The sequence below is a fragment of the Mustela nigripes genome, chromosome 3 (genome assembly GCF_022355385.1).
Source record: "Mustela nigripes isolate SB6536 chromosome 3, MUSNIG.SB6536, whole genome shotgun sequence".
Lineage (NCBI taxonomy): Eukaryota > Metazoa > Chordata > Mammalia > Carnivora > Mustelidae > Mustela > Mustela nigripes.
In genome coordinates this window covers 64,140,263-64,157,502 of record NC_081559.1, presented here as the reverse complement: position 1 = coordinate 64,157,502, position 17,240 = coordinate 64,140,263, and the positions used below count along the sequence as shown (strand labels likewise).

General features: G+C 40.4%; 1 long non-coding RNA gene and 1 pseudogene across 2 annotated transcripts in view; one reads left to right on the top strand and one right to left on the bottom strand.

The window, feature by feature from the left end:
• Positions 1-17,240, top strand: part of LOC132013808 (uncharacterized) — a 62,887-nt gene that overhangs the window by 3,112 nt on the left and 42,535 nt on the right. For both annotated transcript variants that reach the window (XR_009403109.1, XR_009403110.1), the window contains exon 2: positions 1,295-1,353. This is a non-coding gene — a long non-coding RNA (uncharacterized LOC132013808). The remainder of the gene's footprint in view (positions 1-1,294; positions 1,354-17,240) is intronic.
• LOC132014619 (5S ribosomal RNA) lies at positions 14,964-15,069 on the bottom strand (annotated as a pseudogene).

Below are 17,240 nucleotides of genomic sequence, written 5' to 3'. Positions count from 1 at the left end.
CCCTTTGCAATCTGCTCTCAACCAAAGTGATCCTGTTGAAATGGAAGTCGGCTCACTTCTGTGCTTAAAGCCCTACTGCTTCCCCCATCCCTCCCTAAGTGAAAGTTGAAGATATTTCAATGTCCCAAGATAATTTGGCTCCATGTTAATTCTCTGACCTCATCTACTCTCTTCTCTCTCATCTGCCTCTCCATTCCTCTGCTTTGGTCACCCCTGGCCTTCTTGGGAAACATCCAGCATGCCTTAATGCCTGTACATTTGATTTTCTCTCTCTCTCTCTGCAACTCAGGCCCCACACTTGGATATCCACACCTACTCTTGCTATAATGTTACTTACTCCAAGAAGCCTTCCCTGGCTACCTGGTTAAGGCACAGCCCTCACTCCCCACCCCCGCTCGTACAGCAGCCTCACTCCCACCCCCGCTCATCCTATCTAACTTTCCTGTTTTGTTTTCACTCAAAGCAATTATCACTATGTAACCCAACATATATTTTACTTATTTCTTTATTAGTCTCACATACACACATACACTAAAATGTAAGCTTCAAAAAGGCAAAAATCTGTGCCTATCATTATTCTTTTTTTTTAAGATTTTATTTATTTGATAGAGAGCACAAGCAAGGGGAGCAGCAGGCAGAGGAAGAAGAAGAAGCAGGACGCCCCCCACACACACACAGAGTAAGGAGCCTAATGCAGGTTTCCATCCCAGGACCCCAGGATCATGACCTGAGCTGAAGGCAGACAGTTAACCTCTTAACCAACTGAGCCATCCAGGTGCCCCCATGCCTATCGCTATTATATCCCTCTTCCTTAAAATAGTGCCGGCGCATAGTAGGTATTCAGTAAACTTGAATTAATGAGTCAAACTACTCAATCTCACAAAAATCTTTCTAGGAGAAGAAAAAAATCTGAATAAATAATTTTATTAAATGTGTGCATACTCATGTGAAGAATAGCGTGGACATAAATTTGGGGATTGATTGAATCTCAAGTAGCACAGGAGATGTATCCTTGAAGCAAGTCTTCATCAAGGAGTAGGTATCACCATTCCCACTTGAGACTGGACAGTTAGTTGATATGTTGCTGAAGTCCTCAGGATGATGCCTTGGCATCAACTGCATTCTTGTAGGCCACAGAGAGGAAGTTGCTAAGGTCATCTGTCACCTTTGTGGCAGAAGACCAGTTCATAATGGAAACTGGTCTACTGAGCCAGAGAGACTCCCTTCATGGCTGCCTCTGGTCCTTCTTATCATTCTTATGCTTGATCTAACAGTATCTTTCCTTCCACCCTAGGACTACTGCTGTCCAGTAGGTTCTGCTGTGTCTCTAAGCATATGCAACAGGAAGTGCGGGTAAGTTAATGCTCTGGAAAATGAACTTTGACCAAGAACAATAGAACCTAGTGGATTAACTTTTATTCCTTTCCCTCCCCTGTCCATGGGACACCTAGGGTAGCTTCAGACAGCCTCCCTGAAAATATACAATTTTCGATAAGAAACAATCACCTTATTCCAAAGTTGGGGCCAGCTCAGTGACTCACTCCCTTATGTTTCCTTTCTTTCTCTCACTTTTCATTTCCCTCCTGCCTGCTTCCCTGAAATTACACTTCCCTGGAACTGCTCTTTTTTCTAGAGAAGACAAACTAAGTTAGTGTCACTCTCCTATTCATTACCTTTGAGAAGGTGGTGGGGTTTCAGGAACAATGTTGAAAGGTAAGTTTGTTGAACAATGGAAAGAGAACTTTCTGCTTATTTGTGAATCTTGCACAAGTTTACCTTAGTTTCTGAAAGCTTGCTAATGCCCTTGGAATGTAAAATGTGAATGTGTAATTGTAATGTGATGTGATTGTGTACCAATAGTGACTGTCTTGCCTGAGCTACGCTACTGTCATGGGGCTCCCATTATGTAACGTGTGGAAAGGGGTTTGTAAATTCTTCTCCTCTATGCACATGTACAGTTAGCACACCTCTACTCTTTTATCCACACAGCATATCTCCTGCAGGCTCCAGGCCCTTCTTACCACCCTCCATCCAATGATTACCCCAGAAATACAATATAGTAAAATACCATTTCATGTCTGACCATATTTTATTGGTTCAGAGGTGGACTCTTGGCCCAAGATGGTAACTGAAGTCCTTCTTCAGGTATTAGGGCATGAATCAAGGCAGGCATTTTTTTTTCTATAACTTGGACTGTAGGATTTCAACCTCAGAAGCTGTTAGCCTCATGCTTCATCATATAGATAGAAAAAGCAGAAGCTAGTGGGCACCAAGAAAGAGGAATAAAGCAGACCTGCAGAATTAACTGAACATAAGAGACTTATTTCCATATGATATCTAAAGGTCAACATTTTCTCATCTTTAGGTTCCATGAAACAGTCTCATATCTTCATGGTGAATTTCCTTTTTTGGTTGGCTTGCAGTTATTTTAATCCAAAGGAGTCCCACCATACAAAACTTCACTCTAAGCATACATGTCTTGAACACTTTGCTGACCTCAGTTCTGGCCCCAGTGGAAGTCACAATAAAAACACCTCCCAAGGGGGCCACTATGCTTTTACAGAAAATACTTCTAATTGTTGCCCCAGGAAACCAAAATACAATTTACACATCAGACATGATTGTAGTTCAACAAAAAAGCTAATAGTCTGTAAATAGAAGAGATAAGGAGAGAGAAAAGGTGAAAAAATTTTTTGTTGGGGGTAGGGAGTAACACTGCCTACATTGCAGATTAGGAAAGTGTGTTTCAGATCTTTCATATGAGATATCATATGAGAATATACCCTCTTTTTTCTTTTTTTTTTTTTTAATATCCTCTTTTTTTCCAGGCAACTGGGAAATATCAACAAAACTAAGCGTTGCTTCTCATTCTTAGGCACACACCCAGCTCTTACCCCCCCCACACACACATATATCTGGGTCCACCTCTTAGATGCAGGAGAATAGCCAGTTTAGCTGAATTTCCAAAACCATAGGGCGTGTTCTACAAAAAAGAACACAAAATCTACTTGGGGAGCAGAACGTACTCACATGAACAGCCAGATCTTACACATCAGCACCACTCCTGAAGGCATGAGATGGTGTGTGATAAATGCCCATGACTGCAGATAACAAAGACTTCCTGCTCAAAGGAGGAAGGAAACCTTCTGTATTGAAGAGGTCAAGGAAAGCTTTGAGGAAGAGGCAGAAATGGAATAGGACTTCAAAGAACGAGGAGGTTTTGAAAAGGCATGACCAAAAAAAAAAAGTGAGGAGGATTTGCTGACAAGCAAAACATGGCTGAGAAGCTAGATTACAAATGGCCTTTAGCATGAGGCAAAGGAATACTCCCACGTACTTCTTATTTTAGTGAGAACAGTATTTTATCCAGGATCATATCATATAAGTAACTCTATAGTATGATGCCTAGATCATAATACATGTTTGATTACTGCAGGTTTTCGAAAATATACAGAAAAATTCATTTATTGCTTAAAGTATAAGACAGTGCTAAAATTAAGCATTCAACCAAACACATTCTACTCCTTAATTTAATTTTATTTTTTTTAAAAGATTATTTATTTATTTATTTGACAGAGAGAGAGAGATCACAAGTAGGCAGTGGGGGGGTAGGGAGCAGGCTCCTTGCTGAGCAGAGAGCCTGATGTGGGGCTCGATCCCAGGACCCTGGCATCAGGACCTGAGCTGAAGGCAAAGGAGTAACTCACTGAGCCATGCAGGTGCCCCTCAACTCCTTAATTTCAAAGAAAATTGGTTTTCTTTGGGAATAGTATGGAAATATTGCCAATTTTTTTTTTCTGCAGTCATTTCTTCTGGATATATAACCTTCTTGCTGTGGTTGGCAAAGCTAATCTAAATCTACACTCATTTTCTGCTGTCCAGATAGTAGTCTCTTGGGTTTTCATTCACATGATATTTAGGAAGAGGACTGGGCAAGAAGCAGTAGGATTCATCCCCATGGTATGCAAGTAACCCATAGCAATGCATAAAACTCAGCATCTCCTGGCATCTTAAGAAAAGGGTAAGAGCGTTTACCTTAGAGCATTGGAGTTAGGCTAGGGTTATGGCATTAGTTAGGTTTTGTAACCTGGACAGAAATTAAATGTACATTATTTGCTGGAACTTCTCCAGCAAGACTGCTCTTTCCCATGTTCACAGTCTTTCTTACAAATATGTCAAGTACTGGAGGTCTGAAGATCCCTCCCCGACCTTGACAGCTCCTGTCTCTGGAAAACCTTCTCTGATCCTGACAACCGTCAATTACTCTTGCATTCCTAGCTAAACCAAATCACCCACTGGGTTTTCTGTCTTCTCTGTAATAATCAACATCTTTTTAAATGTTAATGTCCCTCTTGAAATTTTCTTTAACTTACTGGTGCTATGTTGGCATCCCACCAACGTTTTATACATGACACATGTGCTCTGAAACTAACAAAAGGTAAGTGAGAAACAACCAGGTTTTCTGACTGTGGACTTCCACTTAGGAATTCTGTTCACCTTAGTTACACGTCTGTAACTTCATAGATATCATCAGCTAGGTATAGTCCGCCATGGTGCCATTTTCATGTATGTATAGATGAACAGCATTTAGGAGGCAAGGCATCTCATTTACTAGCTACAGCCTGACTTCTACTTTTCATGATGCAAAGGTTTTTATAATCAAAGAGAAGCAGAGAACTCAGCCAGTCATCTCAAATTATGAGAGGAATAAATAACCTAAACTGTTGAAATTACTGACTTTATATAGAAACAAAAATTCAGAGTTGGAAGTGGCCTTATATACCAATAAATACAATTCACTCTCTGTGCTTATCCAAACTATGATTAAACATCTCTGATGATAGGAAGTTCACTGTTTGACAGATTGACCCATTCCATTTTGGCACACCTATGAATATTATTATCATTTCGTCTGCATATGTAACCTTCTTGCTGTGATTAGCAAAACTATCCTAAATCTACACTCATTTTCTTTAATGAAGACATTATCTTGAGGCGTGTAGCAAAATCTCCATAGGTTTCACATTTGCATAATAGGGATCATATCTTTCTGTTGGCTAGATGGACCTAGAACTCAAGAACAAGATTCAAATCTAATCACATCACCTTGAACAAAACACAGCACTCTGTATTTAACCACATAGAAGGCATTAGGAAAATCTCTGAGTGAAATTCCCTGTCACCCAGGCATTTCTGACCTTTGTGAGCATCAGTTAAAAAAATAAAGTTTAGGGGTGCCTGGGTAGCTCAGTGGGTTAAAGCCTCTGCCTTCAGCTCAGGTCATGATCCCAGGGTCCTGGGATCGAGCCCCTCATCGGGCTCTCAGCTTGGCGGGGAGCCTGCTCCCCCCACTATCTCTCTGCCTACTTGTGATCTCTGTCTGTCAAATAAATCAACAAATAAATCTTAAAAAAAAAAATTTAACTTGCCTACAGAATGATCAAACACTTGCCTAGCGATTTATGGGAAATTTGGTGTTTTTTCCATTCAGACATAGAAAGAGTGACCAGATATTCCTGAAAAAAATTTTTTAACAGTAGGCATCATGGGAATTGTCAGCTGTGTAGACACCAGAAAAACTAAAACTCTTGAAGTTTAAATCCTAGAATCTTCATGAATTCTACAGAACATGAATAACCTTATAGCATATAGCTTCTTAAGTAAAATTTAAAATGTAAAGGCAAGCAGAGAACAGAATGGCCAGTAGATGTAGAGACTGGGTGGTTAGCTAGATGCATTTACTAGCTAAATTATTTCATGTCAAACAGTAGTTTTAATTCATTCCATAGCAGGGTTAGGAATTAGCATGAACCATGGGTCTATTGAGTTGCTTTGAGAAGAATTACAGCTATTTCATTACTATGAAATCCAAGATGGATGGCAAAAATATACAAAGTTATAAAAAAGTAGAGATTATAAAAGTAAATGTCTCTAGGGGTCAGATAGGTAACAACATGGATGGAACAGTCCAGGTGAAAGAAAAAAAAAGGTGGACCAGAGATTATGTAGATTTTCCTTTTCCTTCTTACTTTCTGCTTTTTTGTTGTGTTATTTGTTTCATTTAAACCAATGGATGGGCAAGTCAAGCACATCCATTGGCTGGTGTTTGTAATCCTTAATTACTTCCTTATCTTCACACCTGGAGGACTAAATGTATTTTAGGAGACCAAACTTTAAAAGGAATAATTTTCTTTCTTTCTTTCTTTCTTTTTTTTTTTTTTTTTTTTGTTTTAAAAAAAAAAAAAAAAAAGAATTTATCCGGAGAATAACAATTGGGATAATGCGGGGTATGGAAATCTAAAAGGGACATTTTATATATATGTTAGGTATGCTAAGTTTTGGAGTTTAAAGAAAAATAAGTTGAAATGCTGGCTTTGCCCATAATAGCCACGTTTTCCCTAGAAAAATTACCCAACCTCTGGAAACTTTAGTTTCTTCCCATGAGCAAAGGGAATAATACTATCTACCACATGGGGTTAAACTAAAATTAACATAAGGTCACGCAAAGTGCTTAACATTTCAATGGAAGCAGTTAATATTATAAACTGTAACAACAGTGAAAGTTGCACTGTTTCAGGGAAGGAACAGGCTCTATTGAGATAATCTACCTTCAAGGCAGGCTAAATTCTCCACAGCCCGGATTACTGGAATGGATTTTCACCCAGCAGAGAGGGTGAGGACATTATAAGGAAGGGAAAGACAGAGGAGCGGAGGAAGGTTTCGGAGGCCCTGCGCCCGGCTGTGCGAGTCCTCATGAGCTAAGCTGCCATAAACATGTTAGGCCCAAACTGCTGAGAACCGGTGACATTTTGTGGAAATTTGTAAAGAGACTAGGTTTTGATCCAAGAAGCTTCTACAATCAAGGAATCTGAAGGATATAAGCTAAAGAGAATTTGAGAAATTATGGAGATTTAAATTTGAGGAGGTCAAGAAACTGGAATTTTAGTCAAGTGTGTGGAGCAGGGAATAGTCTACGAGGACAGATGTATTCCAGTCACCATGGGAAAATAAAAGGTTTTGGGTTCCAATATGTGTGTTCCAATAGTGGAAAGGCTGTCAAAGTGTGGGTGATTTGACTTGCTCTGTGCAGATCCAGAGGGCAGAACTTGGGACAATAGGCTAAAATATCCGTAAAACTGATTTCATCTCCATAGAGGAAATACGCAAAGCTCAGGGCACCTGGGTGGCTCAGTGGGTTAAAGCCTCTGCCTTCCGCTCAGGTCATGATCCCAGTGTTGTGGGATCAAGCCTCCTGCATCCGGCTCTCTGCTCATCGGGGAGCCTGCTTCCTCCTCTCTCTCTCTCTCTGCCTACTTGTGATCTCTGTCTGTCAAATAAATAATTAAAAATCTTAAAAAAAAAAAAAAGAAAAAAGAAATACGCAAAGCTGAACAAAGATGAATCAGCAGCCTTATCAAGCAATGAACTTCCTATCATGGGATGTGCTCAGGTAGAGATTTACCTGTTACAGATATTGGAAAATGTATTCCTCTCTGAAACTCACTTGGAAAATGATGTCCTCCAAGTTCCCTTGAATATTTCAGAATTCACATAAAGTACTATGGAGAGAAGGGCAAGGATAAAAACCAGAATCTGCCTCGCCCTAAGAAGTTTCTTCAGTTAGGGGGCACCTGGGTGGCTCTGTGGGTTAAGGCCTCTGCCTTCAGCTCAGGTCATGATCTCAGGGTCCTACGATCGAGCCCTGCATCCGGCTCTCTGCTCAGCGGAGAGCCTGCTTCCTCTTTCTCTGCCTGCCTCTTTGCCTACTTGTGATCTGTATGTCAAATAAATAAATAAAATCTTTAAAAAAAAAAAAGAAGAAGAAGTTTCTTCAGTTAGAAAAAAAACACTAGTCAGTGCACTCATATTTTAGGACCTCCTCAGTCTCAAACTTCTACACTCTTTAGAGGGCAGAGGGAAGAAGGAATGAAGAGAAAAAAAATGGAGAGGAAAAAGCAGGAGGAAATTACTGTCAGAAGCATGGAAGAGAAATTTAAAAGTTTAAAGAAATCACTTCTTGCTTCATCCTGTAACAAGTCCTGAAATGTTCAAAGGGCCATGTGGGAAGACGTTGCTAGCTGCCTACAGGATCCCATCGGAGAACAAAATCAAAGAACTTAGGCCACGTGGTTATATTGGCAGTATCTGTTACTTATCAGCTTTCTTCCCGGCACTTTGAACATTTTTCTGTGACTTTTATTTTACTTTATTTATTTATTTGACAGACAGAACGAGCACAAGCAGGGGGAGAGGCAGGCAGGGGGTGGGGGAGAAGCAGGCTCCCTGCTGAGCAGAGAGCCAGAGATGGGGCTGGATCCCAGGACCCTGAGACCATGACCTGAGCCAAAGGCAGATGCTTAACCGCTGAGTCACCCAGGTACCTCTTGTGACATTTTTAATACTGAGAAATCAGACATTTGAAATCATTCTATTATAAACCTTTTGAGAACTGATACTACCTAAAATGATTGTGCTCTTTCTTCCTCTCATTAACTATTAAAGTTCATTCTCACGTGTGGATCCAAGAAGTAGGGTGGAATTTCAAAGGTAACTCACTCGCAGTAGTTGTTCATCATTTAGTTTTGCCTTCAGAAGTGCATCTAAAGCAAATGTTCATGTCCAAGTCTAAAATAATCATTACCTGGCAATCATTAACATACATTAAATTAAACTCTGCAATGTTCATAGTTGGAAAGCACACATATTTTTAAAAATCATTCCCCCTAAAAATTAAAAAAATACATTAACCTACATAATAACCAAACAGATCAGCCCTCCTTCAATGTTAAATTAAATTTGATGCAGCACTGATGCCTAGGTAGGAGAAGCATATCATAAATATCCCAAGGAATTAATCGATCTCATTTAATTCAATTTGAGACCAATAAACTGCAATACTTTCTGCTGCCCTAATTGCTTGTGATGTTGTAAGCATACAGCTTCATGTGATGGATGGGTCTAGGCTGAGATGTTTATATTTGTCTTGAATTTTTATGATCTCTAAATTCACTTTAACTTTAAAATGTGATTAAAATATAGCATAATCAGAATTTGTCAGGGGGGGCAGGGAACAAGCTCTCAAAATTCTGCCCCCAAAAAACAAAAAGAAAACAATCAAAAAAAAAAAAAATCCTCTGCACAGATGTGAGTTATTAGAAGATTTGGGTACTCTGAATTTACCAGCTATTTATTTTTCAGAAGGCCTCCCAGTGGTTGCCACAGAATTATTAACAAAGTCCAAAGCCCTGGAACCTAAATGCTTATGAATGATTTGGCTTAAAAGATTTTTTCAGTGCTCATTTGCATTGTAAAATGGACTTCAGCTCTAAGTTTAGGCAGAAGTTTTAGAAGCTTTGACCTGGCAAGTTGCCATGAGAATATTTTCCCTGTGGGAAAATGAAACTCAAATGTGCTAATTAAGGGTGCTTAATATCCCTCAAAATTAATTCTTTGTTACCTGCAGTGATTTAATTATTCCCTTACGAAAAGCTCAGAAATGCCCTGCATCTTTAAATAGCAAGAGGCCACTCGTTGCTACTGCGTCAGCTTCCACTTTGTGGGTGTTTCTCCCTACTCAGTGGCTACATCAGTGGACAGAGAAGACTTTAGATGTCACAATAAAGCAGCAAGACCAATTTTCACTGGTGGTTTGTGCAATCAGTTTCATTGATGTCATCAGCCCTCAAACAAAACAATCTTCCAGGAAAAAAAAAAAAATCATTATAGCAAGGAAAATGAAGGGAGGGAAAAGGTTGTAACTAACACAAGGTCATTCTAGCTAAGCTCCTGACCACCAAGGAGCAATCAGGCTGCCCTTTCAGAAAAGTAAAAGTCAGTGTCCTCAGAGGATGCTGGTTGAACTGCGGAATAATGAACCATGTATAAGACTGTTGATGTTAAGCAAAAGTCTTGAATGTTATCCAGATAATTGCCATTCCTCCTGGAATTCTTCTCGAATCAAGTAGCTCCGTATAGCTAGGGGGCACAGTAAGAGTTCTCCGTGCAGGTACGTTATCTTCAGCTCAAATGCCATTTCCTCTGGTAGCCAGCTCTGACCACACAATCTGAAATTGCTGCCCAATCCCATATCAAACCCCCTGTACCCCAGCCCTGCTTTATTGCTGTCATATCACTTGGGACCACCTGAGATCATCTTGTGCATTTGCTGATTTACTAGTTTGTTACCGTCTTTCCACCTGGAGCAATGGGCTCTGGGAGAGGAGGGCCCTTGCCATCTTACTCAGAGCTCTGCCCCATGCCTTGAATAGCCATTTGGCACCTGAGGCCTGGTCAGTGAATCATTACTGAAGGAGTGAAATGCAGACCTTTTTTTTTTTTAATGCCCAACTAACTTCTCTTGAACATTCAAAAAAAAAAAAATTTATTCTGGGCCTCATCCAGGAAAGGAGCTGGAAATCCTGTGTAGGCAACACAGAATTCGTGTATTTGCTCAAGACGGTTGCGTGAGGACCCACAGTCACCGAAACACACAAACCTTTGCACTGAAGCTGTCAGATCACGCAAATTTGACCAGATTCGAAGGAAACTCAGTCCAAGCTGAGCACTTGGCAGGACTTGCAGTGTTATTCATTCCCCAGGGCTAGAATGTTCTCAGCTCAACCCTCATCTGTGCTGTCTCCACCACATAGAGACTCATTTTTAGTAGATTTAACAAATATTCATAGACCAACCTTTAAATACTCTGGGAATGAGAACAAGCTACAGAGAGCTTCAGGGAAGATGGGCAGCTCAGTGCTGACAGCAGGACCCCAAACAGGCAGCTTAAATACTGACACACAATAATGTGTGCTGCAGGTGTTTTCTTCTATGACTGGGACCAAGGTAATGAGGAGGGGAACCTCCTTAGCTTCCCCATACTCAGGGCTCAGGGGCATCAAGGAGGTTCTGCTCGCTTCAGTTCCTTGAGGCTCCCAATCATTAAAATAAGTGAAAAGAATAAGATGGCTCTATAGAATTATAGCACTGACATGTTAGAAACTTTCAGATGCAAAATACAATGCAATATAATATCACCTTTATAAGATGATTGTAAAACCTTTTTAAAAAGCATGAATTCAAGGGCCCCTGGGTGGCATAGTCGGTTGAGAGTCCAACTCTTGGTTTCCACTGGGGTCATGATCTCATAGTTGTGAGATCAACCCCACATGGGCCCTGAGCTTAGCAAGGAGTCTGCTGAAGTTTCTCTCTCCCTCTCCCTGTGCCCCTCCCTGTGAATACTCTTTCTCTCTCTCAAATACATAAATAAATAAATATTTTTTTAAATTCTCAAAAAAACCATGAATTCATAGAGCACGGCGGGTGATATAGTCTGGCACATATGCTAAAGGCTCGTATGGAATGTTTCTTCCCTTGACTTTCAGCAAAACTCTAGAACTCTAGATATTACACTGTTTTGACCTGTATTTGATAAGGTCAAGTGTCTACATTTGAGGAACTTCTTTTTTTTTTTCTTTTTAGATTTTATTTATTTATTGGACAGAGATCACAAGTAGGCAGAGAGCCAGGCAGAGAGAGAGAGGGAGGAAGCAGGCTCCATGCTGAGCAGAGAGCCGGATGTGGAGCTCGATGTGGGGTTCAATCCCAGGACCCTGAGATCATGACCTGAGCCGAAGGCAGAGGCTTTAACCTACTGAGCCACCCAGGTGCCCTACATTTGAGACACTTCTTAAACAGGAAGTCTAGGCCCCCTGAGCAGGTCACCACCCCCTGGCTCTTAGGCCCACCCGTGACCTCATGTCCACCTGTGCTTCTGCTACTTCTCCTCTTCTCTTGACTTTCCTTGGACCGTGGAACCCAAGAGTTTATCTTCTGGTTGGTGAACAGTTTACACCAGTGAGCATGTATATGTTATGTCCTCCATTAACCTTAACTTACTTAAACTTCTGGATGTGGTTCTCTTTGCCTTCTATACTACCCTCATTCAGTGTCCAACCAAAAACTCTTTTGATCTATGGATTAGCTTTCAAGCTGCATACTAGAGCTACTCAAGGGGAAACATAGCGGCCCAAGGGAAATGAGACCATTTGTCAGTTATAGAGAGTTTGAAAAAAAATCTTTCATGAGATGAAAAAGCTTGCTTTATCTCCTTGTGAGATCTGATTTCACCTGTTCTATCCTAGTGGGAAGCACAAGTAGAGTCCTTGGCTCAGGCTTTCTAAGATTAGCCAAGATAAAAAGATAATATGGTCATTGCAGGCATCAATTTTCTGGACTCCACACCATGCTCAGAAATGATTAGCGAGGTCTCAACTATTCCTAGAGCTCAGTGAGGACAATCTCACCATCAAAAAAGGAATAAAAATCATGTAGAAAAACTTCATAGCTTATACTTTGAATAACAGGAATTCACTTCAGTTCCTTAAGACTAGGAAAGATGAACAAATGCTATTGCAAAGACCCAGGGAAAAGGCCACAACAGTGAAGTAACCCTACGTCCATCCCCCATCCTTCCCTATGTCCCCTTCAGACAAGGGGCAGATTTACTCTCCTCCCACACATGTCTTTTACCTTGCAAACCTTTGTCCCTTCTAGTAATGACTACCAATGGTCAACATTAGGCCTCTGGTTGAGAATTTTAGCACAAATCTCAGCCTTTCTTTTCCTGTGTCGTTGGAAAATATCTAGTGAGAGCCATCTGAAAGGCAAAGCCACAAAAATCCAACTCAAGGAAATAGAATCAAAACCTGGAGATGAAAGACAAGTTCTCCCTGGATTTCTGCCCAGTGCATGTAGTCTTCCCTTGAGGCTCTCCCAACCAGCCTGGCAGTATGCGAGGCGCATCCAGAAGTCTTATCCATCAGAGGAGTTATAGGAGTTGCCTGGCCTCTGAAACACCCATATCATTCTTTCAGACCTCTTTACAAAAGGTTCTGCATGCCTCTTCTTGGCTGTAGAACAAATCCAGTCTCTTTTGTTGGCAATCAGGGCCCATCACAACTGGCTTCTCATCTCTCTTTTCCTAATCCACCTTTGAGGTTTACCCAAACTATATAACTTTTTACTAATAACCCAGTCGTCCTCTCTTGTGCCATGTATTTGTACCAGCCCTTCTTTTAAAATTATTCTTCTTTATATTATTTCCCCTGTTTAGAATGTCTTTTCTTTCTTTCTTTCTTTCTTTCTTTCTTTCTTTCTTTCTTTCTTTCTTTCTTTCTTTCTTTCTTTTAATTGGGCTCCATCAAACCGCAGCATGGGACTTGAACTCATGACCATGAGATCAGGACCTGGGCTGAGATCAAGAGTCAGATACTTAGCCAACTGAGCCACCCAGGCACCCCATCCCTTTCCTCTTTACCTGTCAAACTTGCATTTGTAAGCTAATTACCATCTCAAAAAATTACCTTCTGGAATTTTTCCAAGAAGGTTCTGTTCCATCAGAGCTAGAACAAATCCTTCTCTACTCGGTATTGCCACAGAACCCTGAGAACCCTCACACCGTGGATAGTCTTCTTTATTAAACTACTGGTTCTCTCATCACAGGAACTAGGTCTTATTTCATTTCTATCACCCAAGGGCCTAGTGAAGATTTATGCACATAGTGTGTATTTAGTGAAGTTTGGTCTAATTAGGTTTCTTAGGAAAACAACAACTAACAGCAAATTTGGGGTAGGAGACAATTGATAAGAATAGTATAAGAATTCAGGAATAAGAATGCTTGAGTAAAATGCTCAGCTTCACCTCTTTATAAGTTATATGGCCTTGGACAACTCACTATGTCCTTAAGTCTGAGTTTCCTCATCTGAAAAAGGGGGTATTTTTATAAAAGGGGTATTTCACATACTTCACAGAGCTGTTGGGAGAACTCTGAATGCACTTAGCACAGTGCATTTAGTATTTAGTAAGAATTTAAGTATTTAGTAAGAATTCAAGATGTTATTTCTCCACTCCTGCCCACTCTACTTACCCTCCTCCTCCTCTTCATTACTACTACTAGTACTACTACTACTACTACTGCTACTACTACTTCTGCTGCTGCTTCTATCTTAATACCATAAGAGGATGGCCAGCTGTGAATGTAAGGCTTTCTACCTCTCCCACAGCTGAGTTCCCATTTCTGGGCTGTGTCTAAGGCATAATTTCCCTTCATACAAGAAGAACTATAGCTGTGACCAACTTGTGGTGGGAAAACTTGTTTTCACAGCTCTGGTTAGAGAATTTGTCTTTGGGTTAATCCCTCTTTTGCTTTGGGAAAACTACCTCACTAGTTCTTTGAGAGAGATATGTAAAAAGTAAATGTCTGCCAGACCTTTTTTGGTCATGTTTGACACGGTTTTCCCAGAAACCGTGAAGTCCCCAATAATTGGATGACCCCTGTTTTGTCCTTAAAGAGTTTATGCTTGGTGTGTAAAATATTGTGTTGTTGAGCTAAGCTTCTTTCTATAGATTTTGTTGCAGTTTTTTCACAGAAAAGAAAAAGATGAATATTTCTAACCCTTCCAGGAGTGAGTTTGGAGATCTGAATTACTGTTTGTCCTTGGATAGCCCTGGAATTGGGGAGTTGTTTTATTTTGTTTTACTAACACCAGTGATAGAAGAATGAGAAGGGTGTTGGGGCTAAGTTGAATGGATGGCTTCCACGTGACCCCACCACTGGGAAAGGCAACACTGCTCTTCTGTCCAGATAAGATGAAAACGTGTGACCCAGAGTTGAAACAAGGTCATTGTTCCCAACCCTGTGCAAAACCAGCTCCCCTCTGACTCTCTCAGCAGCTAGTGAAAGGAAAGGATCCAGCTCCCTTTTCCCTGATGTTCTCAGAAGTCCCACCACTGGCAGAGGAAACAGCTTGGTAACTATTACATAGTGGCTTGGAGGAAAGATGAGTCGGTAGGCATCTTTAGGAGCTTTAGAAATAGTAAGAAAGAAAAGGAAACATTCCTAAGAAAAGAGAGAAGTCTTCAGCTCTTGTAACTTGGACCTTAAAATTATTGTGAATTCATGTTATCATCCACTGCTCTAGGTTTCCCATCCAAGTACTAACCAGGCCCGACCCTGCTTAGCTTCCGAGATCAGACGAGATCGGGCGCATTCAGGGTGGTATGGCCGTAGACCACTGCTCTAGGTTTATGAAATTTGTGGCACACTGTTTAAATAAGTAAATATTTGTGTAGTTAAAGTAGATTTTTTTTTTTAAGGTTGAAAGCTATAAAGAATTCGGGGTGGGAGATATAATAGCATAGTGATTTGTTTTAGTTTTTTGTTTTTGTTTTTTATTTTAGAATAGATTCTGGAAACCAGCAGCTTTCTCTCTTGGGCTTTCTTTTTACTAGTTGAATGATCACAAGCAATTTAGTCCCTTTAAGCCTCTTTTTCATCTATGAAATATAGGTGTGTAGCAGATTGTATTTTCCAAAAGCCATCCAAGGGCAGCTGCACTGATGTGTATTCTGCCCCACATGCTATTCTCATGAACTGACATTGACATTCCTTCATCAAGAGACAGGATCTATATTCCTTTCCCTTGAATCTGGGCAATTGCCTCATCCAAAAGAATTTGGCAGAAGTGAGTGACAGTCAGTGAAGTCACAATCGGCAGTAGGCTTCTGCCTAATGCACCTGTGTATTCTCTCTCTCTTCTCTTTTGTGAGACACTTACCTTTCTAACCCAGTCACCATGCTTTGAGGAAGCCCAGGCCACCTGTGGGTGTCCTAATCAACAACTCCACCCACAGCCAACATCAACTACTTAGACATGTCAGAGAATGAGCCTTTGGATGATTCCAGGGTCCAACCTTCAAGTCTTCCAACTGAGACCCCAGACTTCATGGTATAGAGATATATCAAATTCACTAGGCTTCATCTGATCCACAGAAACCGTAAGAGATCATAAAGGATTATTGTTTTTGTAAGCCCCTAAATTTTATGGTAATTCCTAAAACAACAATAAAAACTAAGGTAAGGGGTAACAGTAAGTGATTCATGATGGTGTTATGAGGATTAGAAGAAATAGAATAATGCCTGGCACAAAAAGTGCTCAATAATATTAAATGCTAATTATTATAACAGTAAAGGCAATTACTAAGCACAGCTTTGAAGTGATTGAGGGTTCTCAATGGACACCCTTTTCTGGCTTTCCTAACAAATAGCCGGGGGTGGAGGGAAAGAAGTTGAAATATACCAGGAACCCAGTGTATAAGAAGCCAGAGGTCTATAGAGTTTGACTTGAAGCAAGTCACATATAGACTTTGATTTTACCCCTCTAGAAGAGGTCCTTTTAAAATTCCTAAAGCTGGAAACTCAGGATGGGTAAGAGAATATATTTGCCGAGCGAATATCTGGCATACTTACAACAATCAACCCTGTGGTAAGCACTTAAGAGACACCAGCTTCTATATGCAATTAAAGTGACCTCTTCTGTCCATTACTCTCTAAGTAACCTGCCGCGTGGTGGTCTAATATTAGTTTTTCAGGACATTGCAGTAAGGTATCAGAGTGTCATAAAGCCCTCAAAGGATTGCTTTAATGGGAACTTGGGGATGTGCTGATTTTCTCCTGTATCCTAATGGAATGACAACCCCATCATTCTTGGAATCTGCTCTAGTTTCCATCCATAATTATGATGAAGCTGGATGTGGGCCACCGAATAGTGTCCAATGAGCAAGAATATCAACAGGGAAAAGAAAGAAAATAGCCCACTAACACTTTCAGCCTTCTTCTTTGCACAAAATTTTTTTTTAGAAATTTAAAATGTTATAAAGTGTTACAAAGTTAGCAAGGAACGGGGACAGTGAAAATCAACTGGAAAATGTATCTTTGTTTTGCTTCCTGTAGAATTTGAGATTCGCTCAGATTATAAGCAATGATTTAAGAAGAGCCAAGACTTTAATGGTGTCATCTCTAGCACAGTAGCTGAGGAAATGGCATTTATGTGAAATGTCACTTTTACATCCTTTAAATCATCCTACATCCCTGCTGATATTCCATGGACTAGTAACTTTAGGTACCATTTATCGAGGACTTTTTCTTATTCTATGCACTGTACTAATCTCTTTGTATACATTAACTCATTATAATCCTCATCATGGTCAATCTTAGGAGATAGGCATCACCAGCTCCATTTTTTTTTTTTTTATGTAGAAATCAAGAGTTAGAGGTCAACAAGCTTCTAAGAGGAGCTGAGATATGAGCCAGAGATGGTCCCTTGCCTGTTACACAGCATTGTCTTTGTTCCACGCTGCACATGCAAAAGCTAGTTCAAGTGTTACCCCTTCTTGGATGGTTC